We start from the raw sequence: 6,858 nt of genomic DNA, 5'->3' as shown, positions 1-6,858 counted from the left end.
TCCTTCTCCTCTTCTCTGGCTTCTGAACTCTTTTCTCCTCCTCTTCCTCTCTGTTTGTGTTGGTCCTTATTTTCTCTTTTGTCACCTTTTCTTATTTTAACTCTTTCTTTTTTGTTTTTTTACTCTCTTACTTTTTTTCCTGTCTGCTCAGCCTGTTCCCTCCCTTTGACTTTCCTTTTCCCCCTTTCTTTGCACTTTGTTTTCTTTGTTCTGCAGCTCTGCATGCTGTGCTTGAAAAAACACAAGTCATTCCTTTTTCTTTTAATTTTACTTTTATACTGCTAATTCTTCTTATCATCCAACCTTTTCTCATCCTTTCATCAAGTTTTTGTTAAATTTCTTACTTCATCTCCTGCATTTCTTTAATCCCCAGTAACTTTTCCAATTTCTTCTCACCCTTCAGTTTTGTCTTCTCGTCCTCCTTTTTCATTTCTTTGTTCTTGTCTAGCTTCACCCCAAGTTTCTTTCCACCAGTCCTCTAGTTCTTCTTCATGACAAAGTCCTCGCCTTCAGTCACAAGTTTTCTGATGTGCCTGTTTGGTTCTGATGCATCATCTGGGACATGCTGCTGAAGATCCAAGAGAGCAGACTCTTCACATCACCATCTGTGACGTGGGTAAGTTCTTTGGGCCACGGCGCTGGGGAACTATGATACTACAGAGAAGTAAAGTAAAGCTTTACAGTAGGAGTGTGCAGTTTACTGTAGATTTTATTTTATGTGTACAACACCCAACACACCAGAGTAACCAATTATCTTTGATAAAACCCTGAAAAACTACAACACACAGCGCAAAATTTCCACACAGCTAAAACCTGATAACAATCTGTTGGTTTTTTATAAGATATTATCTCCTCTGTGATCTCATTATTCATGTGTGTTATGGTGTTACTGCAAAAAGATGAGTTTAAAACATCCAGCAGGCTGTAGTGTGGTGTGAAATAAGACATGTTTTGGTTAAGCACTTGCTTCTTAGTAGTTTTTGCAGATAGCCTGACATGAATCCAATTCAATTCAATTCAATTTTATTTATATAGCGCCAAATCACAACATAAGTCGCCTCAAGGCGCTTCATAGATACAGAGAAAAACCCAACAATCATATGACCCCCTATGAGCAAGCACTTTGGCAACAGTGGGAAGGAAAAACTCCCTTTTAACAGGAAGAAACCTCCGGCAGAACCAGGCTCAGGGAGGGGCGGCCATCTGCTGCGACCGGTTGGGGTGAGAGAAGGAAGACAGGATAAAAGACATGCTGTGGAAGAGAGACAGAGGTTAATAACAGATATGATTCAATGCAGAGAGGTCTGTTAATACATAGTGAGTGAGAAAGGTGACTGGAAAGGAAAAACTCAATGCATCATGGGAATCCCCCGGCAGCCTACGTCTATTGCAGCATAACTAAGGGAGGATTCAGTGTCACCTGGTCCAGCCCTAACTATATGCTTTAGCAAAAAGGAAAGTTTTAAGCCTAATCTTAAAAGTAGAGATAGTGTCTGTCTCCTGAATCCAAACTGGAAGCTGGTTCCACAGAAGAGGGGCCTGAAAACTGAAGGCTCTCCCTCCCATTCTACTTTTAAATACTCTAGGAACAACAAGTAGGCCTGCAGAGCGAGAGCGAAGCGCTCTAATAGGGTGATATGGTACTACAAGGTCATTAAGATAAGATGGGGCCTGATTATTTAAGACCTTGTATGTGAGGAGCAGGATTTTGAATTCAATTCTGGATTTAACAGGAAGCCAATGAAGGGAAGCCAAAACAGGAGAAATATGCTCTCTCTTTCTAGTCCCTGTCAGGACTCTTGCTGCAGCATTTTGGATTAGCTGAAGGCTTTTCAGTGAGTTTTTTGGACATCCTGATAATAATGAATTACAGTCGTCCAGCCTGGAAGTAATAAATGCATGAACTAGTTTTTCAGCGTCACTCTGAGACAGGATATTTCTAATTTTAGAGATGTTGCGCAAATGGAAGAACGCAGTCTTACATATTTGTTTAATATGTGCATTGAAGGACATGTCCTGGTCAAAAATGACTCCAAGGTTCCTCACAGCGTTACTGGAGGCCAAGGTAATGCCATCCAGAGTAAGAATCTGGTTAGATACCATATTTCTAAGATTTTCAGGGCCGAGTACAATAACCTCAGTTTTATCTGAATTAAGAAGCAGAAAGTTAGCGGCCATCCAGGTCTTTATGTCTTTAAGACATTCCTGCAGTTTAACTAATTGGTGTGTGTTATCTGGCTTCATGGACAGATAGAGCTGGGTGTCATCTGCATAGTAGTGAAAATGTATGCTATGTCTTCTAATGATGCTGCCTAAGGGAAGCATGTATAATGTAAACAGAATTGGTCCTAGCACTGAACCCTGTGGAACTCCATAATTAACCTCAGTGTGTGAAGAGGACTCTCCATTTACATGCACAAACTGGAGTCTATTAGATAGATATGATACAAACCACTGCAGCACAGTACCTGTAATACCTACAGCGTGCTCTAATCGCTCTAATAGGATATTATGGTCGACAGTATCGAATGCTGCACTGAGGTCTAGCAGGACAAGCACAGAGATGAGTCCACTGTCAGAGGCCATAAGAAGATCATTTGTAACCTTCACTAAAGCTGTTTCTGTGCTGTGATGAGCTCTGAAACCTGACTGAAACTCTTCAAATAAACCATTCCTCTGCAGATGATCTGTTAGCTGTTTGACAACTACTCTTTCAAGGATTTTTGATATGAAAGGAAGGTTGGAGATTGGCCTTTAATTAGCTAAGACTGCTGGGTCTAGAGATGGCTTTTTGAGTAAAGGTTTAACTACAGCCAGCTTGAAGGCCTGTGGTACATAGCCGATCATTAGAGATAGGTTGATCATATTTAAGATCGAAGAATTAACTAATGGCAGGACTTCTTTGAGCAGTTTTGTAGGAATGGGGTCTAAAAGACACGTTGATGGCTTGGAGGAAGTAATTATTGAAGTTAACTCAGAAAGATCAATTAGAGAAAAAGAGTCTAACTTAACATCAATGGTACTAAGAGTAGCTGTAGATAATATTACATCTGTGGGATGATTACTGGTAATTTTTTCTCTAATGATAAAAATTTTATTTGTGAAGAAGTTCATGAAGTCATTACTAGTTAACGTTAAAGGGATTGTTGGCTCAAAAGAGCTCTGACTTTTTGTCAGCCTGGCTACAGAGCTGAAGAGAAACCTGGGGTTGTTCTTATTTTCTTCAATCAGTGATGAATAGTAAGATGTTCTGGCTTTGCAGAGGGCTTTCTTATAAAGCAGCAAACTATTTCTCCAGGCTAAATGATGATCCTCTAGATTTGTGACACGCCATTTCCTCTCCAGATTACGAGTCATCTGCTTTAGGGTACGTGTTTGAGAATTATACCACGGAGTCAGGTACTTCTGATTAGAGACCTTAGTTTTCACAGGAGCTACAGTATCCAGAGTCGTACATAGTGAGGAGGTAAGATAATCGACCTCTGTTGGGGTAGCATTCAGGTAGCTGCTCTGCTCTATGTTGGTACAGGGCATTGAAGATGATAACAGTGGGTGGATTATATTCTTAAACTTAGTTACAGCGCTTTCAGAAAGACATCTACTTTGATAAAGTCTACTCTCCACCGCTGTGTAATCAATTATTGTAAATGTAAATGTTATCAGGAAATGATCAGACAGGAGAGGGTTTTCAGGAAACACTGTTAAATGTTCAGTTTCTATGCCATATGTTAAAACAAGATCTAGAGTGTGATTAAAGTGGTGGGTGGGTTCTTTTACAGTTTGAGAGAAACCAATTGAGTCTAATAACAGATTAAATGCCATGTTGAGGCTGTCATTTTTAGCATGTACATGGATGTTAAAATCACCCACAATAATTATTTTATCTGAGCTGAGAACTAAATCAGATAAAAAGTCTGAGAAATCAGACAGAAACCCTGTGTAAGGCCCAGGTGGACGATAGATGATAACAAGTAAGACTGGTTTCTGAGTTTTACAGCTGGGGTGGACGAGGCTAAGCATCAGGCTTTCAAATGAATTAAAAGTCTGTCTTGGTCTTTCATTAACTAATAGGCTGGTGTGAAAAATTGCTGCCACACCGCCCCCCCGGCCTGTGCTTCGAGATTTCTGGTAGTTAGAATGACTCGGGGGTGTTGATTCATTTAAACTAACATAATCATCCTGCTGCAACCAGGTTTCTGTAAGGCAGAGTAAATCAATCTGTTGATCAATTATTAAGTCATGTACTAACAGAGACTTGGAGGAGAGAGACCTAATATTTAATAATCCACATTTCACTGTTTTACTCTTTGGTTCAGATGTGGATACTGTATTGTTCTTTCTTTGTAATTGTTTATGTTTAAGTTGTTTGTTGCTGGTTTTTAGTTTGTTTTTTGTCTGTTTGGGAGCTGACACAGTCTCTATGGAGATGGGTTTTTGGGGGGGTAGCAGGAGGAGAGAAGCTGCAGAGAGGCGTGTAAGACTGCAACTCTGCTTCCATCCAGCTCTCACTATTGGCTCCCTGTATGCTTCCTGAGCGCGTCAGGGTCTGGCTGCATGTCAGAGCATGTTGACTCCTCATGGGCCATTTTGCAAATTTAGATACTCAGCTGGGGCCTTCCAGCTGTTTCACAGTCACACTCTAAAGGTGATCACTGTGTCATTAGAGCCCCTCGACTCTAGAATGATCTACCTGAGGAGATTTTATTGGTGTCGTATGTGATGTCATCTCTTTTCTTTTGTCTTTTTTGGTTCTGTTTATTGTTTCAGCTTTCTTGCTTTTGTGATTTTATTAGTGTTGTTTATTTGTCATAACCTTGAATCTTTATTTCTGTTTCATCACATTAACTGAATCTGTTTTCTTTGGGCTGATGTTTGAATTTACTTTCTGAAAAGTCTGCTTTTTGTACTTTAAGTCTGTTTTTAAATGTTGTGTGTACAAATAAAGCTTATTAATATTATCAAGATTTGTACTTAAGAAGAAGTTGTTTGATTTTACTTTAAAATGCCGTAAAAGCTTTGACTGTATCCTTGCTCACCTCGTGCCCTTCCTACCCGCCCTCGCAATATATTTACATACACTGCAGATCTAATCGAATTTTGCACTGAAAGACAAACTTTAGAATTTTCTGTTTTTGTGTTTTTATTAGAGACAAATCAGTATAAATACAACCCCAGTTCCAAAAAGTTCAATTTTGATTTGATGTCAGCCACACGTCTCAAAGAATTTTGCATGGGGGAACAAAAAGTTTGGAAAAGTGATACTACAAAGAAACAATTATGTTAATTGGCAACAGATCATAAACATGAAAGGTATAAAAAGTGGAAATATGATGAAACAAAATGTGAAACCATTTTTGGAGAAAATGAACGCTGCATCTTCTGGGCTAAAGCGGAGAGAGACCATCTTTTGCTTTTTGATGTGCATGGAGTTCTGACAGATCTGAGGAGAACAGCATGGAATAATTTACAGAAAGACCTAAAATTAAGCACACCTGACTCTGTAGCTCAATGCAGTGAAGGAGACACATGCGGGGCTCTTCTTTGGGAGATATATTTTATATCATATTGCAGATCTTGAATTTTATGTTTCTTTTTTGTGTTTAAATGTTAGATTAAAAGACTGAGGTGTAGAAAAAAATATTTTGTATGAATGAGTGTGAATGGGTGAATGAGGCATGTTGTATAAAGCGCATTGAGTGCTCAAGTAAAGTAAAAAAAGAAAAAGAAAAAAAGCACTATACAAGCACCAGTCCACTTACCATCTGTAATATGCTTTGTGTCTCCAGTTTTAGGAAACAGAGTCCTGAAGGGCTACTTTTAGAAGTGTGAAAAGCCATAGTAGTTCAGAGAAGTCACTTGCCACTAGAAACTCAGAAATGGGTCAGAGATAGGGAAAGTTGTCAAAATATTAGCTTGAGGTTACCGCTAGGGGTCGCTTCTGGTTTTTGTTTGGAAGTACTCAAGACAGCAGCCATATTGGTCCGGGAGAGCCGCACCTCCTGAAGTCAGGATTTTTAACTTTCCAGCGGTTTCATTTGCTCTGCCTGTAGGTTGAACCTGTATGGACAGCTGGACATAAGTAAGTTGTTCAGGATAATTAAGGTAATAAGGTATTTATTTTAAATGATAGGGTTGAGTGCGCTTATATATCAAATTGTTAATGTTTATGTAAAAATTTAATTTGACACTAAGTCTTCAAAGATGAACAGGAAAGGTAAATACTGACAAGTTCCCCCCTTAAATTAGTCTTTACCAAAGAATCTAAAAATAAGTAAATGAATAAAATGGAAAACAGACAAACATGTGTATAGTCATGTTTTTGTACTTTCAAAGTCTTCTTATTAACAAACAGACAGGAAGAGATGGGGGACGTTTTTTATTATTATTATTATCCTGGAGTGACCAGAATGGGCAGGATTAGATTTGCAGTGGAGGGATAGTAGATTTACCGGAGAAAGGATGGTGGAAGGATGAAGTCAGGAGTCAGGCCAGTCAGGAGGAGAAGAGGACCACAGAGAGGGTTGATGGAAGATGGTTGGTGTGACAGAGGTGGATGCTAGGGTTAGAGGGAGATGATCCGCTTCTACTTTCCGTCCACGAGTTTTCTACCTGAGCAACAACATTTTTAACAAATCTTTTTTTCTCTTTCACCAATAAAAATTACCTGGACCTAAAAATTAACTGAAATTAGAATCTGGCTTCGTATTGGTACAGAAAACAGCTTGGGTAGCGTGTGAAACGTTATGAATAAATAACGTTAAAATAAATAAACACAATAACATTCGGGAGCTGTGCATAGAAATACGATATATAACTGTGGCCACAACCCCTGAGAAAGATGGCGGCGGGAGAGACGCG

Source organism: Simochromis diagramma, unplaced genomic scaffold, assembly GCF_900408965.1.
Source record: "Simochromis diagramma unplaced genomic scaffold, fSimDia1.1 OVJJ01000421.1, whole genome shotgun sequence".
Taxonomy (NCBI): Eukaryota; Metazoa; Chordata; class Actinopteri; order Cichliformes; family Cichlidae; genus Simochromis; species Simochromis diagramma.
The sequence above is the reverse complement of the archived record's forward strand: the minus strand, read 5'-3'. Positions refer to the sequence as shown.